Consider the following 19,226-nt stretch of genomic DNA (forward strand, 5'->3'; position numbering starts at 1 on the left):
TCCTGAGGGCTGTGTCATGGGCCTTGATCACTCATATTTGGCTCAGAATAAATCTCTTCAAATATTTTACAGAGTTTGACTCTTTTTGTCAGCACATCTCAGAACACATCCAGTAGCCAGCAATCACATTTGTCTCACCAGTGGTCATTTAGTTTCAGAACATAATAATCTGTCAGATTCAATTAAAGCCAAAATTTGAATGATATCTATTTAGCTGTTTTGTAATTGTTTAATTTCTAAATATTTTCTTCTTACATAGTTAAATTAAATACTTAAATATAGAAAGTGTATGCTTAGTTTTTGTGTGTACATTTAGCAGACTCTAGTTGTTCAAGGTTTACAGAATGAGTGAATGTGTTCAATATCACCAGATTTTGGCCTACTTTGACTTTTTCATTAGTCAAGAGGAGTTATTCAGTCATAGAATGATTGGAAAGTTCACCGCCCTCTCCTCAAAGGAGAGGAATTACAAAAATTTATTTTACAATTCAGATCTGTGTTTCTTAAGGTCTAGTTTTTAGCTGCTTATCATTTGGACTCCAGATGTAATACTCCACTGAGACTTTCAACAAGGGCTATGATGAGGGAAGAACACAGAGAGGAGTTTTTGCTCAAGGTGGGCAAAAGTTGGGAGACAGAGTAGTTGTACATGAGGCGGACAGTGGGAATCTTGAATATTAGTCAACCTTTATTTATCAGTATAGTGAGTAGTGAATTGTGATCCTCTTAAAAGATATATCTACACCCCAGAAACTTTCATTTGGAAAAAGTATCTTTGTAGATATAATTAAGTTAAGGATCTTGTGATGAGATAATCTTGGATAGGGGTGGTCTCTAAATCCAATGGCAAATATTTCTGTAGAAAAGGAGGAGACAGAGTAGAAGGTTATGGTGAAGACTGCAGCAGAGACTGGAGTGATGCAGCAATGAGCCAAAGAATGCCTGGAACAACTAGAAGCAGGGAAAGATTCTGTTTGAGAGTCTTCAGAGACAGTATGGCCCTGCTGATACTAATTTTGAATTTCTGATGGCCAGAAATATGAAAGGATAAATTTCTGTGGTTTTAAGCCTCCACGTTTGTGGCAATTTACTGCAGCATCCTTAGGAAACCAATGAAGTCAGTAAGCTAGATCAGTGATTTGCTAGTGGAAACCCCATGCAGTAGCCATGGGTGATAGAGACAAAAGGAAAACTGGGTGCCTCATCCATGCACCCACCAGTCTTGTAGAATCAGAGTCCTCATTGATCAGCTAACTGCACAGGTATCAAATGCACAGAAATTTTGACTTCCAGTAGATGGCCTCCAGAGGAACTACCAGAGTGGGCATGCACTTGTTTCATATTGCAGCTTTGCTTTTTGCTATCTATCGCCAGTGTCTGGATGATTCAGTAGAAGTGTAAACCCAAAATGTCCTGTCTGCAATCAACAGATAACAAACCAGCTTCACTGAGCTGCTTTAGTACTTACTAGGGCAAAAACCAAGGACAGTATCAGAGATAATAGGTAAGAGAATATGTATAGGAAAGTAATATGTGATATGGATAGCTACCATAAACTTAGCTTAGCAAGGAAAGTATTTTATAAACTGAAAAATATTGATCCTTTGAGGTATCATGACAAGATAGATGGATTTGAACTTGGTTATATGAGCTTAAGAGTGTCAGAGAGAAGAAATCTCTTTAGATTAATAGGAACATCATTTTGAGGTCAGTGGCTGGGTGTATTATGGTAATCCAGGCTATCAGCTGACTTGTTCTTGTATTCTGTGGTTCTGCTTTAAGATAGTGGGGAAACAATGTCAAGAGTACTCTGTTGAGGAGATCTGGTAATTAGAGACTGTTTGGACAAAATACATACCAAATTTTTATTCATTAACTGAAAAGAACATCCTTTGTGCCAGGCCCTTCTTTAGGGCCTGAGAATACACTGAGGAATGACGCATGTAAATGACACACTTAGGTTCTCTCCTAAAGCTATCTCTGCATCTATCTTTCTAGAAAAGTAAATTTCTGTCTAAAACAAAAACACAAAGTAAATTTGTGACCTTCAAGTTTTAGATTATTTGTTTAGTCCTATGTAACTGTTGTTTCTGGAGCCTACCTTTTATTTTATATCTCTTGTCTGCCCTCTAAAAGAATAAAAAGTCCACTGGGCTTACTCTTCTCCAGGAATTATCTTAAAGCCTATGAAAGTTCCACATTATAGCCCAACTATACTACTAACACAGTCCTGAGAATGCAAGAAAAGAGGTGTTTTGTCCACAAATTTTATCTGACCTAAGTAATAATACCTTCCATTTGTCTATAACACTTTTATATTTTTTAAAGAGCTTACACAGTTGTTTCATTTCATCTTCATACAGGGTCAAGTTTCAAGGCCAAATTGTTCTCTACATTGCCAGCTGGCTCCTTGAATTGCTGGCTTTGACTTCCCAGTGTGCCGCTAAATATTGAGCAGGGAACTTAAACAGGAAACTCTTGAAACCATATTTCTGCCCTGGGCAATGGTAACTCACATTCTCCTACAATTCATTCTTCTCATATGTGAACAGAAAAACAACTTTTCCTCATCAGGAGAGTCCTGATTTGGACTTGGCATATCAGAATATTGGTCTGATTGAGCAACATAAGTAAATGTAAAAATGACTTTGGAAACAATTCTGCTGTAAGGAATACACTTGTAAATTTTTCCATTACTCTGTCCTTTGAAAGGAAAGCAGTGATCTGAACTTTCAACCGTCATTAGAGGAGTAAAGGCAAACATCAGGTATCACACGTATTTAGGGAGCAGTTTCCCGTAACATCTTGCAACATACTTGGATGTCCTGGATATGAGAAGAACAACGAGAAGGTCAGAAAGTGCCAATTGTTTTACAGAACAGTTTGAGTGAGTGTCTTAAAGTTATAAAGGTAAAGTGCTACCAATTTCTTTTGTATATTTCAACTTTTAGAACCCAGCCATCCCATTACTGGGTATATACCCAAAGGAATATAAATCATGCTGCTATAAAGACACACGCACACATGTACATGCGTCACTATTCACACAGGCACGACAGAGACTTTGGATTCACACGAGATCAAGTGGAGGTAGATTAAGAGAGAGTGTGGCACAGTACACCATGGAAGAGATCAGAAGCGAAGTGCCACATGAGTTCTTGTTCTGTTGTAGGGACTCATAATTAGTGCGCAGGATACTGTGCATTTTATCTTTGCATTCCTCAGCTAAATCTATCGCTCTCTCTGCCGAGGAACATGAGTAACCTGGAACACCGCATGAATGTTTCTCTCAAGCTCAGATGGAGAAAGCGAGTTGAAAAATCTCTCGCCGCACTAAGGGAATAGGCGCGGTATGCAATCACACCCACGGCAACAGCATAGGCACAAACCAGCTCATTTATGGGTCACTGAGGGTGCTGTAGAGCTACGGGGTAGGGAATGGCTTAGCGAGGGTCCAAAAACCGAAGTGTACCATCGATGTAAAGATGACGTATCACGTGAATGGTTGCTCACGAATAATAGGTAGATTGGGGGTGCAAAGCACACCAAAATGGAATCGACAGCGGTATAGCGAAAGTATATTATACATTAGTGTTAGCAATTCCATAGCTGTGGACTAGCTTGATCTCACTAGTACCCTATGTAAAACTTTAAAGGTATCAATAAAATATATGTATAAAAAAAAAAGCCGAAAGGAAAGAGTTAAATTACTACATGATATAATGGTATGAGTGAGGATTAGAGAACCTGTAGAGTACAGATATATACTTTCATAGCAATATTGTACGCATTTAATGTGATTCTGAAGCGTACTTTATAACAATGGACAGATTTTGTATAAATGTTATCAAATAGAAGCATAATATGTTTCAGTATTATTTGATGTGTTCCAGAAACATTTAGTAATTATACATGGAGCAGAAGATGTTTATATTTCCAATATAGAGAGGTTAATTATAGTGTGCTCAAGAGGTAAGAAGAAAACTTAAGTATTCTATCTCTTATATGTTACTTATATAGAGAGGTAGCAACATGACATTTTGACAATAACATATTCGAGATACAAAACAGATTTTAAAATTAATAATTTTAAAACATAAATGGAATAGAAATAACCTTCAATGTAGAATATATGCACAATATTTTTTAAAGTCTCACAATACAAAGACTATGAAATTAAACTAATATCAAATGTACATGCTATCTCTGCATTGGATATTTACTACGTAAACCCTCTAAGATGTAGTTCCCTTTAGGATTAAGAAATAGATCAGAGTGTGGGAAAATAGACTTCTCTTCTAATTCTTGGGGGGAATGTAAAGCATGATTTTGCAATCTATTTTAGTAATAAAAGTCAAGGGTTTAATAATTATCCATAATTATAATTCTTAACACCTAGGAATTATGCTTTTGAGAAGTTCACTATAAAATAATCCAAAATATAACTAAAAACTAGAAAACGTCTAAATACCCAACAACAAGGAATCTCTCAGTACATTACAATATTTATCGTGTAATTTTGTAAAAAATATGGTACAGCATGAAAAAAATTATTTCAAAGACATATGCTTTGAAACAGAGCAAATGCTTTTGACATAATATTTATAAAAATACAGGAAAAAACTCTATGAACAGTGTGACCACAAATACAATATTTTAACAATTTATGTTTGTAATGATAGTATTATGAATAAATTTTGAAAACTATCTACTTATATATCTTTTATTATTCAAGTGCTCTTATTTCCTAATCTATAAAACACTATTTAAAATCTGGGAAAACTGGTTTTTATATAAAGAAATTCTTGGAGAGTTAAGCTTAGGAGTAGTGGAGTGGTGTGAATGAAGGTGGCTCGTTTTAGCATATGTTAAGTAAGTGGACTTCTGAAGTACTGTTTTAAATCTAGTGGGATGCCTGGGAATTACACTTTCCTGGAGATTCTCTGGTAGTGGGAAGCAATGGTTTGTAGTGGCCTTTTTGTGATTGTGACTTGGCCTTCACTTATCAAAGAATGACTATCACTTCAGAGAAATGTTACTGGTGGGAATAGTCATCGACTATGTGATCTCCATAATGCAAGAAGAAACTGGGTTGAAGGAACTTTCTATTTGTAATACTTTCTAGATAACTGTTCTTTTGCCTTTTGAACATAAAGCAAGCTCTCATCATATAGAAAAAATTATCTGATTTATTATTATTATTGCTTCAAGATGGAGTCTTTCTCTGTTGCCCAGGCTGGGGTGCGTGATCCAGTGGCATGATCTTGACTCACTGCAACCTCCTCCACCCGGATTCAAGTGATTTTCCTGCCTCAGACTCCCGAGTAGCTGGGACTATAGTCACACACCACCACACCAGCTAATTTTTGGTTTTCATTTTATTTTATTTTGTTTTTTTAGTAGAGATGAGGTTTCACTATGTTGGCCAGGCTGGTCTCAAACTCCTGGCCTCAGGTGATCCAACTGCCTTGCCTCCCAAAATTCTGGGATTAGAGGTGTGAGCCACCACGCTCGGCCTGATTTATTATTTTAAATGATTTATTTTATATTACTAAATGACTTACATATAAATAAACGGCTCACTAATTTAAGCTAGTTAACATTTCTCTTATTATCTAAGTCACAATGTTTCAGGATAGGAAGAGAACCAAGTGAATAGAGGAAGAAGGTAAGAGGACCCAGGCTGAAAATCCTTAGCTGTGTAGGTGGAGGGACATCACAACATTTTGATTCAGATGTTTTTATATCTTTTCTTTTTAAAGTGCTATCACAGGGCATGTTAGGTTTACTATGATGGTGAGCAGATTGAGTGAGAATGTTGAAGCAGATTCCACATCCAAATGAGATGATTGAGGAGAGTTTACAAAGGAAACAAACCAGAGTTGGCAAAGAGCCCTAGGATTGGTAAGTGAGGAACCGTTGTAACCTCTAATCTTGAAGCCAAGAAGGAGTCATTGCTTGGAAATCTAAGAAACCTAAAATCATAGGAGAGGGCCACCTGATAGTAGATAGAAGCTGTGGTCTTTGACAGAGGAACATCGTTGACTGCTGAGATTGATCCAGGAGCTATTCAGTAGGATGGATAATCTGACCTCACTTTCCCTCATGCTTTTCACTGACCAATCCAACCTGGAAGAAAAGGCAATCTGTTGGTGAAATCCACAAAGGGTACCCTCAGGGGCACAGAGCAAGATGAAGAAGGGTGAAGAGTGGATCTGAAAAATGAAATGATTCAACACACAGGTATTCTTAGTGGGGACACTTTTTTCATTTAATCCACCCCTTTCTTGTTTAGGTTACAGTTGTAAATATGACTAATTTTTTTTTTTTTAACTAGGAAAGAGACAACAATGAGAATCTTAGGGGAGAATGTTAACAGTGAAGTAGCTGGAACTTCATCTATTTCGAGAGTCCTGTGAGCAGGTTGGATCTCTATGGTTACAAGTGAAAGAACCAGAAACTAGTGGGTTCTTTTATCACAGAGACATGGTAAGACTCTAGGGGGAGGGAGAATACTTGCAAGTCCTAGGTGACAAACAGTGGCTTAAAGTTGGGGACCAAGGTCTTCTTGACCACTCTTGTGGGAACCACATAAAGCACTTTATGTGCTTTCATAGTCAACAGGGACCCTAAGCTAAAAAGCTCACTGGTGAACAGACTCATCAGTGAGACTTCACCAAGTATCTTGGACAAAAGAAGACAGAATATGGTAGAAGGAAAATGTCAAAAGATATTTGATAACTAATTTTGCCACAAAGGAACAGCAGCCAGACTATAACTCCAAATCACCTGAGTTAAAAGCATGAGAAGAAGAGTGATGGAGAAAAGTCAGAAGTAAAGGGAGGAGTGCCCTCAGCCTAGAGGTGATTTGCCCTCGATCTTAGATCTCCTACTCTGTCTTCACCAGGGATCAAAGGGCTGACCCAGGGCTGGATTACACATTTTAGCCAAAGAAGAGTTGTAGAGGAAAGATGATGTTTGCAATAGAGGAAGGAGGTCTACAACTTTGAAACTTCTGTTAAAAATGTTTGTTTGAAATATTTTCACTCTAAATTTTCCCCTTAGCATACATAGCATTGGTTGCTTTTTCAAAGTCTTTCGCTGACTAGTTAGTTGCTAAACCTTTTAGGGCTCTTATGTGTCACTCTTTGGTATCTCTCAGTTAAGACATTTTGATGGGTCTAGCTGCCTAAATTCAGGCTGGTATCAATCCTTATTCCTATAATTGATTCATGTATAATAAAATTGACCTCATTCAATAGTCAAGACTGGTGAGTCTTGGGACATATGGATACGATTTTATTATCATCAATTTTAAGAATTAAAGTTTGGGCAACCTGAGAGTCCAAAAATGGGTGTAGCATGCTAAATCCTTAATCAATTTCTATAAATGGTTTTCTAAATTCAAGTGTTATTACTTTAGTGTGAATGTGGTCATTCACAATACACACTATTAATTTTTTTGGAGGAGGAAAAGAAAGGAAATAGGGCTGTATATTTTTTACATTTTCTACACAGTATCAAGGAACACAATAGAAATAGAAGGCAGGGTGACACTACTTGAAAAAACAGCAACTATTTTAGATTTATCATATCTTTGATGCTTATTCACATTCATACTCCAGATTTCTCAGTCACCTTTCTCATTGTTCTGAGAAGCCGGGCAGAAAAAGAAGAAAATGAATGATGAGGCAAGAGTTGGTGAAATTGGGTTTCTGAAATTCCCTTCATTAATGGGTAAATATATCTTTCTCTTATCTCAGGCAAACATATCAGCACCTAGGTTTGAGTGCTTGAAATATAGGAGGAGATCTATTTAACACATTGCTGGGAGGCATCCACTGAACAACCCAGATGCTGGATGATGCTATTCTCACAATCTAAAAATGGCAGAAAATGCTTGGCATTACTGCTGTATAAATCTATCAACTCTGTTGTATCTTGATCCTTATTTTGGAAAGGAAGTAATTGAGTTTTTAATATCATATAGATTTTATACACTTTTTTGAGGTAAATATATTAATTCCTATATTATCACCATAGTAGAATTGTTTATTCTTTTTTTCCTTCTCCATAGGTTCAACTGAGTTAATCATTTTGTAATGTGCACTCTGACACAACATACGTTGTAAAACTGCTGATTCTTTTCAAATTGGATATGACAGAGTAACAAGAGTAGAAGAGAAACATCTGAACTTTATGAAATAATTGGTTATGGGAAAAGGTAATTTATGTTACATAATACTTATAAAGCATTGATCTATAATGGGATTAATTTGGACCAAATGAATAATTTTAAAAGTATTTTTTAAAACTACATGAATGGAAAAACAAAGACAAAGACAAAGAGATTTTATTAATGTTAGGTTTATTAGTGAATATGGTTCTCAAATTACAAAAAGTTCAAGTTTCATAGGCCAAATGTGCATTGATAGCTGGATCAGTATATCTTCCATCTGAATGAAGAGAAATAGTGCATAAAGGAAATGGAGCATAGGCTCCAGTTTGTAGTTTTGTGTATAGGAGTACATTTGGAAGCATAATTTAGCTTACTAATTCTAGAGGCTATGTTTTCATATGTATTTGAGAGCAAGGAAATACTAGTTCCCTAAATTTAAAGACCTCAAAAGACAAAAAAGTAGCTAACATGCTATTTTTTCATATATCAAGTTTATGATGATGTTAAGTCCTCTGAATATATATCTAATTTAAAAAATATATATTGTTAGCTAAGGATCCTCCAGCCACTCTGTCGTACATAAAAAAATCAAATTCTTACCATTGAGGCAGTTTTTATACCTAGCGTACATAGAGATATTGCCAAAACATCACTGATCATTTTTGTCTATTCAATATTTTCTCTTCTCCAAGTTTTCAGAAAATATTGAGCATCATCTCTATACTGCCAAATTTCTTTTTGATGTGGGATGTATGTGTGTGTGTGTGTCTGTGTGTGGGAGGCTGTGCATGTGCACACATGTGTCATACATGGTAAGTTCTACTTTCTCTCAGACCTGTACTTGCTCCCTTTCTCTGGCTTATCAAGAGAATGTGCAGCAGCAATACAAAAGAATCTTAAATAACAGATTTTCTGTCTCCTATAAGGTTTAGGAAAAGGGATGAGAAAATTCCTAACATTTTAGTAAGCTTTGAAACCCTCTGAATGTTAAGAATCAATGATAAAAGTGAGATGTGGAAAAGCAAATTTTTTCAAGGCATCTTAGGGAGTCTGTGGACACAGGCTTTGTCAGCCCCTCTGTCTCTGCTTCTTTCTCTTCAAATCATTTGCAAAACCAGAAAGATTTGGAAAATCTGTATTTTTTAATACCTAAAAAGTGAGAAAATGTATCTGCTATAATCTAATTTATTTTCCCGCAATGTAGCCAAGTCTCTAAATGTGTGTGAATGAATTGTTTGTGTATTTTAATATGAGTTATTAGAAAATTTGTGATAGACTTGAAAAAATGTTTTGCAAATCTTGGCCTAATAACCACCTCAAACATGTAAAAAGGGTGACAATTGAAAAAGAAGTCCATAAAAGAAAATATATTTAGATAAAATTGTTGAGGTGTGCAATTTTTTCTTTTGTCCCCTAAAGTACAGTAGGAGAAATTACAGAGGACTACTCAGAAAACCTGCAATATCTATCTATCTATCTATCTATCTATCTATCTATCTATCTATCTATCTCTCAGTGGTTTCAGGAGATGGAATCTTAGTTTTTAGAGTGTCCTGACAAATTTCAATGTATGATGCATATAGGCTGTGGCTAACCATAGAGAATAGTGGACAGAGACAGAGAAAATTTGGCCTATATTGATGTTATGCGCTGAATTGTGTCACCTTAAAACTTATATGTTGAAGTTCTAACCCCCAGTTTCTTAGAATGTGACTGTATTTAGAGATAGGGTCCTTAAAGAAGGAATTAAGGTTAAATGATATTATTAGAGTAGGCCGTAATTCCATACGATTGGTATCCTTGTACAAAGAGATTGGGACACAGAAACACAAAGGGTAAAGACCATGTGAAGACACAGAGAAAATGTTCATCTACAAGCCAGAGAAAGAGGCCTCAGAACAAACACACAGTGCCAACACATTGATCAGGGAGTTACAACCTCTAGAATTGTGAAGCATGAATTTCTATTGTTTAAACCATCCAATCTGTGGTACATTGTTATGGAAACCCCAAGGTACTAATGTAACTGAGAACTGGCTAAACTCCGACTTCAGATATGGGAAAATTGTGTGTGGATATTTTTCACGGACCAATATGGGCCCCATGGAAGAGAGCAGACTTGGTGACATTTTAAATCCTGTCAATGAATAATCACTGAAGGGTCACTGCAACCCAGCAAAGCAGGTAGACTGAGAAATGTCCAGGGGCTGAAGGATGAAATTAATCCTCTTTATGACATGTTAATGTAGAAGGGACAGTCTCAGCAAAATCCTGGAGAAGCAGAAACTATTCCCATGAGAGAAAGAACCAGCTTAGAAAATCTACCAAACTCAGAGGAGGCCAAAGTGAAATGATACCAGTACCCAGCAAGCAATACATTTCCTGTAACTTACCTTGCCTCGTTTTTCCAACACATCCTAAAACACTGAAGAAGTCAAAGCCACAGTTTGAAAGGTGGTGGAGAGGTGGAGGAAAAAGTTCATTTCTGACCTAAAACATTTACCAAGAGGAAAAAGGGAAAAGAATTTTAACTTTATAGTTTGAAGATTCTGTGATTAATTTAAATTGAGTATTTTACCTACCATGGCAATCCGTTACTGTGTTACTAAAAAGAAAGAACTAAGGCTGGGTAATTTATGAAGAAAAAAGATGTAATTGGGTCACAGTTCTGCAGGCTGTACAGGAAGCATGGCACCAACATCTGGTCAGCCTCTGGTAAGGGCCTCGGGATGCTTACAATCATGGTGGAAGATAAAGGAGGAAACTGGTGGTATTATATGCTGAGAGATGGAGCAAGACAGAGAAGGGGGTGGTGTCAGACTCTTTTAAACAACCAGATCTTGTGTGAACTAACTGACCAAGAACTCACTCATCATCGGGGGGATGGTGTGAAATCATCCATGAGGAGACCATCCACATGATACAATAATCTCATACCAGGCCCACCTCCAACATTGGGAATTACATTTCAACATCTAAATCATATCATTCTCCCCCACCCTCCCGCACTCTCGTATCTTTCTCACATTCCAAAATACAATCATGCCTTTACAATAGTCCTGAAAAGCCTTAATGCATTCCATCGTTCACTCAAAAGTCCCAAGCTCCTAGTCCAAGTTGAAAGTCTCACCTGAAGATGAATTCTTTCCACCTGTGAGATCAAAAACTAATTATTTACTCCCAGGATACAAGGGTGTTACAGGCATTTGGTATACATTCTCATTTTCAAAAAGATAAATCAGCCAAAAGAAAGGGGCTACATGCCCCATGCAGTCTGAAACACGGCGGGGCAGTCATTAAATCCTAAAGCTTTAAGATAATCCCCTTTGACTCCATGTCCTGCGTCCAGGGCACACTGTTGGAAGGGGTGGGATCCCAAGGCCTTGGCCAGCTCTGTTCCTATGGCTTTGCAAAGTGCAGCCCACATGGCTGCTTCCGTGGGATGGAATTGAGTGTCTGTGGCTTTTCCCAGGTCAGGATGCAAGCTGCCAGTGGTTCTACCATCCTGGGGTCTGGAGAGCAGCAGCCTCCTTCCCTCAACTCCACTAGGCAATGCCCTAGTGGGGGCTCCATCTGGGGGTCCAACCTCACATATCCCCTCTGCACTGCCCTAGTAGAGGTTCTCTGTGAGGGCTCTGCCCCTGAGACAAGCTTGTGCCTGGGCATCTAGGCTTTCTCATACATCCTCTGATATCTAGGTGAAAGCCAAAAAAGCTTCCCTCATACTTGCATTCTGGGCACCTGCAGACTTAAAACCAGGTAGATGCCACTAAGGTTTATGACTTGAACTCTCTGGAACAGTGCTCTGAGTGGGGCTCTGGGCCTGATCTCTGAAACCATTATTTCCTTCTATCCCTCTCTGCCTGTGATGGAGAGGTTATCTTCAAGATCTCTGAAATGTCTTCAAAGCCTTTTTCCTGTTTTCTTGGATATTATCATATGGCTCCCTTTTAGTCATTCTAACCTCTCTGACAAGTGGTTGCTCTGCAGCCCGCTTGGATTCTTTCTCTTTTACATGACCAGGCTGCAAATTTTCCAAACTTTTATTCTCCATTTCCCTTTTAAATATAAGTTCCAACTTTAAGTCATTTCTTAGCTCTCATCTGATCATAGGCAGTCATACCAACTCTTGAATGCTTTGCTTCTTAGAAATTTCTTCCACCAAACACCCTAAATCATCACTCTTAAGTTCAAATATCTGCAGATCCCTATTACCTGGACTTAATGCAGCCAAGCTTTTTGCTAGTGCATAACATATGTGACCTTTACTCTGGTTCCAAGTAAGTTCCTTATTTCCATCTGAAACCTCATTAACCTGGCCTTCACTGTCTATCAGCAATCTTGGTTACAACCATTTAACCAATCTCTACAAAGTTCCAAAATTTCTCTCATCTTCTTCTCTTCTTCTGAGCCCATCAAATTCTTCAAACCTCTGCCCACTACCCAGTTCCAAAGCTACTTCTACATCTTCAGGGTATCTTTACTGCAGCACTCTACTCCTCAGTATCAATTGTATGTGCTAGTCTTTCCTTGCACTGCTATAAAGAAATACCTGAAGCTCGGTAATTTCTAAAGACAAGAAGTTTAAATAGCTTATGGTTCTGCATGCTGTACAAGCATGACATCAACATTTGCTTGGTTTTTGTGAGGGTCTAAGGAAGATTATAATCATGGTGAAAGGCAAAGGAGGAAGCTGCAGTATCACATGGTGAGGTGAAAGAGGGAGCAAGAAAAAGAAGGAGGAGGTCCCAGATGCTTAAAAAACCAGATTTCATGTGAACTGAGAACTCCCTCATCACCAAGTGCATGATGCTAAGCCATTTATGAGGGTTCCACACCCGTGATCCAATCACCTCCCACCGGTTCCTACTTCCAACCCTGGGAATAACATCTCAACATGAGATTTTGAGGGGACAAACATCCAAACCATATCACCTATTGAACCACTTGGGAAAATAAAGGTGATCATGATCAACAGTCTATTATTATATAGAAGTGACTTAAAAAGTGATGGAACCAGAGTGAGATCTTATCCACAGGCCAAGAAATGGGTGAAAATAAAATACTTTCTGCTTTCCCTCTGTGGAGTCCTGTGTATGCAATGTTAATGTTATGTTAAGTGCCTATTTTGAGGAAAGGCAATGCTGAAGATGATACAGTGTTCCCAGTAAGTACTTAGTGTAAGGGATGAAAACTTTACCTCTATCAGCATTTTCAGCTAGGCTTAAAAATTAAATTGACATAAGATAGGTCAACAGGAGAAAGGCATACATTTTACAGGACACAGGAGCCCTCATAAGAAAATAAAGACACAAAGAATGGACAAAACCTAAATTTCATATGGGGTTAAAGTAACAAAACTGTGTGAGGAGACAAAAAAGTTAAGAATTATTTTAACAACGTCAGTTTGTGCAGAATTTTCTCAGCTATGACATGCCTTGGAAGAATTCTTTATTTCTCCTGGTACTGGGAGGGCATCTTCCACATGGGAGGTTTTATCTCCTGTTTTCAGGAATAAAAGGGAGATTAAAATGCTCTTCTTGGGTTTACTGTTTTTCAAGTGTCTTTATCTCAAATGAATCCTTTGTCAAAGTGGCATGCTTTAGGGTGGTATATTCTGCCACCCTTCATTAAGAAATTCTTGAGAACTGACAGGAGCTACTAGGCTCTTTTGAATATAGTATGCCACTTAATCCTTTTAGAAGTCCAGCAAAATCTCCATTTTATAGTAATATACATTCAAGGTGACATCTTAATTTCCTGCATCATAGAAAAGAAGAACATGGAATTTGATCCCTGGTATAACTGCCACCTAGTACAGACTTTCAACTATGCCAGATGGTATTCAGTATTACCCTCTACCACTTGGTAATGTCTCAATTGGCATTTGTTGAAAACAAAATAATATAAAATTTCTTCCTGATGAAGGAGATTTATCAAAACTTTAACAATTACCCATAATTTGGCTACTTTAATTAGGGCAGAAATTTTAATGATACACCTTTGTTTATTTAGCAATATGACACCCATTGTAATTTATTTAAATAATAAAGCACAACTTTTAGCTTCAAAGGCCTCACAGGATAATAGAGGAATTTTATGATGAGAAATATTTAAGTAACAGCTTGAATCTTCCCTAAAACGCTTCTTTGAGGAGTAGGCTTGTGTACTAAGACAAGAAAACTTTGAAACTGGTTAGAAAAGCATGGAATATTTACCAAAGCACCTGACAAAATACAGGATAGATATTAGAAAGTCTAGATATTCAAAGACGTTGGAAAATATTTTAAAAAGGAGAACTAATGGGTTTGTAGGACAGTATAAATATCTCAAGGATTCATATTTGAAATAGAATGTAGTTCTTGTGCTTTTCAAAGGATCATTTTCTGTTGAATTAATATATGGCTTAGAGTTAGAAAAGTAATTTCATCTTTGACCTCTTTCCTTTATCTTCTTTAGTTTCCAAAGCTGTAAAATGAGGTCATATACATGTGAAATATTGCCAAATACATATCCATTTGCAATCCAATAAAATTGAGGCTGAAAAACTACTATAAATGCTCTTGTATAGCAGTATAACAAATGTCTATTAATTTCTTTCAAAATTGTATCTCTTAAATTGTGTTCTGAGAAACTATATTGATATAGTTTGTGTGTCTGTCCACACCCAAATCTCAGGTTGAATTGTAATCTCCAGTGCTGGAGGTGGGCCCTGGTGGGAGGTGTTTGGATCATGACAGTGGATCCCTCATGGCTTGGTGCCATCCTTATGACAGTGAGTTCTTGTAAGATATGGTCATTTAAAAGCATATGGCACTTCCTCTCCACTCTTTCTTGCTCCAGCTTTCACCATGTGACATGCCTGCTTCCCTCTTCATCTATCACCTTGAGTAAAAGCTTCCTGAGGCCTCCCCAGAAGCTGAGTGATGTTGGTGTTATGCTTCCTGCACTACTTGCAGAATCATGAGTCAATGAAACTTCTTTTCTTTACAAATTACCTAGTCTCAGGTATATCCTTATAGCCATGCAAGAATGAACTAATACACCTATGTACTTATAAAGGCTAACAAGTTTTATATACCAAAAATGCACTAAAAGATTTTAGGTTCAATAATTTGGAAAAAACTGAATTAATCAAAATTAAACAATTGCATTTATTACAGAATATTTAGAGTATTTAACATACTAACGTGAACTGTGAAGTTTCAAGAGAGGATGTCCTATGCAGCTTTTCTAAATATAATTTGAGCATGGAAAAAGTTTTCATAAGAGCTTTTGACATCACAAAGGATAAATGTAGCTTGAGTCAAGAGTATTTAAAACAATATGTTAATACGGAAACAAAAAAGTACATCAATGTGGAAATATCTGAACTATTGAGTATATTAACTAAAGTGATAGTCTTACATTCCATAAATTATAAAGTACTTCACTAACCTATATAAAATATCACTATCATGACACAACCTCTGCTGAGGGTGCAAGCCAAATTATTTGGAGATCTTTGGTGCTACAATGGCTGATAGTATCATGATATCCAAGCTGAAATGAATCAGACTTGTGAAATTCATAATAGTTCTTTCAGTTTTTAATAATTAAAATAGAATTTAACATATGCAGACTATTGTTCAACAATTTTAATAATTATAACATATCACTCTTTGCAAAACTATGACAACAGTGAAGGTAATGAGATGAGTGAAACACTTATCTTACATGCAAAATTTAAGAGCATGCCAAACCTCAGTAACCAAGAGAAATCTTATCTTAACGCTATATTTTAAAAAATCAAAAAGAATCCAAAAAATCTGTGGTGGACAAAATGTCAAAAATTGTTGTAAAGATAAATCCAGCATTACTGGATTTTCCTTTTGTCTCAGGCTTCAGTATGGCTCCTTGGTCCACTGGTTCCTTGCCATAATTTTCTCCATAATTTAGTTAAAAATTATCTGTATAAAATTTCAAACATAAAACTGTGCTCATAGCAAATAGAATAACATTTTGTTTGGTTCATCATTAGTGGTCTGATTTATTTTATTATTATAATATATGGGGAAAATACAAAAAATTACAAAACACAATAATAAAAACTTGTGAAAGGTTACGGGGAAGAAAAAAAAAGAACAGTTTTTTTTCTACAAATCAAGCCAATTTCCCATTGATTTTTTATTTTAAAGTTTCCTTTTTGTTTCAAAGGCAATTATTTGTATGTTTGCAAAACAATACTTAATAGGGAAATACATTTATGCTTGGGGATAAAAATCTACTTATCAACCAGGATCCATCTTTTATGGTAACAATTATTATAAGAGCTTAAATTAAACATTTTTGACAGAGTATTTAGCTATTTGGTAGGTAGTTAGAATACATGGAAATTTCCTCCAGCAACATTTGGTGCATCCCTGGTGGCATTAAAAAAAATCTAGAACCTATCTAGGGAGTCATTTGAAATTTGCTCACTAGGAAAATCTGTTTTGTGCAGATTGTGTATTTATTTGAGCAGTAAAACAGATGCAGAGTATATTTTGCCTTGCACTATTTTTCCTTATGTTTAATTGTAACTTACAGCCAGAAAGAAGATATAAAATACAATCAAATGGGAGAGTAAAACACATTCAGAAAAGCAATTTTGATCATAAGCATGTGGTATCTATAGAAACTGTTATGTTGGAAAAGGGTTTGCCATTTCAGTGATCGAGTTAATGAAGGTATCATTAGATCTCTATTTTAACACAGCAATGTGTTACATATTACACTTTATGCAGCTAAGCTGTTACATTGCTAATTTAGCTTTTAAGAATATTAAAATCAGAAATTCTCTTATTTTATACAGAACAAAAGGAATACTGAATATTTGGGATAAATTTTTTTTTCTGTTTAGAAACAAGCTACAATGTTGTGGCGAGATACTTTGATGAAGAGATTCCTCAGTAAGAACTGTGAGTTCTGCCTCCTTCACGAAAGGCAGGCATGGTCCATGAGGCTACCATACCCAGCTATGTCTGGGAGAATATACAGGTGTTAAATTAGCTAGAGGAAATGTTCTCCAGGTCCTGAAGGTTGATGCACCATATGGAATATTACAGTATTTCTTAAACAACAATAAAAAGCAAGGGAAATAGGGGCAGGAAGACAGAAAGAATAATAAAAACATCTAGGTAGTTCAACTCTAAACTATTTTCTAATCATTCATAAGTTTCTGTATACCATAAAAACAGATCTCTGGGACTATGGATTAACTAATGCTTTATTCAGTCTGCATGCACAATTCTCCAGATTCTGTCATGAATTATCTAAACCATTATTGAGAGAAAGTCTTCCTATGCCATAGACTCTGTGTGTTCAAGGTGGTGGTGCATTCCAGTTTGAGGTCCCAAGCACTGGTCTACCAATGATCTTCGCACCCTTATGACCACTATACCAGCACAAAGTAAAAACTACATTGTATTATTTTATCATCCTCTTTGTCTTCCTCAGACCAAGCACAATGATTTTTCTATAATGCTCAATATAGCATTATATTTATATTTATATATCCTCCTTCAGATTAAGCTCTATTACACCAATCACCTTCATCATTTTCTAGAGAACATTTCCAAGTAGGTTGCAGTTGGATCTTCCAGTTAAATGTAACAGCACTATCCATCTAATCAGTTATATGTAGGTATCACAAGCTTCCCCATCCTCAACAAAGGAACGTATTTTTAGGAAAATCGAGAACTATATTTTCCCATCTGTGTCTTCATTTCAAAGGACTACTGTAATTTTTTTGAGACATCCTAATTGTTGTATGTATTTTCTCTCCATTTGGTGCCTCTTTGAAAGAAGGCATATTCAACAAGAGTCATCAAGCGAGAGAATTTATATCAGCAAATTATCTAAATTCAGCAATCAGGTCTACATGCAAATGAGAAGCTGAAAGATGAACAAAATCACACCTTTCAAATTCAAAAGATCCACAAGACAATATGTCTCATATCAGAATTTAAATCCTACCATTACTCTCTCTATTCATGCTCGGATAATTTGGCTTTTCTCTCTCCCCTCTCTGTAATATTCAGTTGACCCCTTTCATTTCCTCTAGTGTGCCTTACCATGATGGCAAATCCAATGTTCTATTTCTGTAAGATGAAATTCACTCCTCACTCTTCAACAAGCTCTATCAACATTTTACTTAATCCAAAATGGTCTTCAGAAAACTCTATGTTAGATAGCCACCATAAACGAGGGACATATTGATTGGAGTTTTGATTTACTGTCCTAACTATTTATTTTTACTGCACAAAGGAAACACTTGATCCTTTCTGTTTTGCATTTCAGAATAAAATTCGGGATGGTCCAAACGACAGACTCCAGAATGATTGTAGATATTATGGACCACATCTGTAACAATAACACACAACAAACTTAGGACTGAAAATGTAGCTAATAAAGAACTATACTTATTAATCCAATAATTTGCTGTGTGAAGACTGGGTTAGAATAAGGAGTGGATCTGAAGGGAAAATGAAAATACCCAGGACACCAGAAAATCAAGAGTAAATGAAAAACCAACAAATGAGAAATAATACCCAGGGAACCTTTGAATCGCAGAGGATTAGTGGGTGAGACCTGGGGGGAATGAAAAAGGATGGGAACCTAACTCCATTTTGGGTGACAATCCCTTCTACTATTCATGACATTTTGTAATGATGCCACTTCAGTTCAAGAGTGAGGTGATATTACTGCTCATGACCCTGAAGGCATGATCCATGAGGCTACAGAACAGTTGTATTTACACAGAAAAATAGAATCAATGTCCTTACATAAGACACATCAAATCTGTGGCTTTAACGTTAGAAATTTATTTCTTTACAATTCTGGAAGCTGGGATGTCCAAGATCAAGGTGACAGCAGATTTGATTTCTACTGGGGGACCCCTTCCAATCTTCTTGCAGGCAGCTGCCCTCTTGTGTATCTTTGTTTCTCAGATTTTAAATGAAGTACTCAAACAATCTGTTACAGACTGAATGTTTGTGTCTTCCCCAAATTCATATGTTGAAGTCTT

General features: G+C 36.5%; 1 long non-coding RNA gene across 2 annotated transcripts; it reads left to right on the top strand.

Annotated features, from left to right (window-relative positions):
- The first annotated feature begins 6,423 nt into the window (after positions 1-6,423).
- On the top strand, positions 6,424-18,591 carry LOC108539967 (uncharacterized). 2 transcript variants are annotated; one of them, XR_001888540.1, is made up of 4 exons: positions 6,424-6,489; positions 8,078-8,224; positions 17,061-17,118; positions 18,500-18,591. It is a non-coding gene; the product is annotated as an uncharacterized LOC108539967 (long non-coding RNA). The 2 variants fall into 2 exon arrangements; XR_001888539.1 differs by lacking the exon at positions 6,424-6,489 and adding an exon at positions 7,633-7,737.
- Positions 18,592-19,226: the final 635 nt, after the last annotated feature.

Source organism: Rhinopithecus bieti, unplaced genomic scaffold (assembly GCF_001698545.2).
Source record: "Rhinopithecus bieti isolate Rb0 unplaced genomic scaffold, ASM169854v2 scaffold_17743, whole genome shotgun sequence".
NCBI lineage: Eukaryota > Metazoa > Chordata > Mammalia > Primates > Cercopithecidae > Rhinopithecus > Rhinopithecus bieti.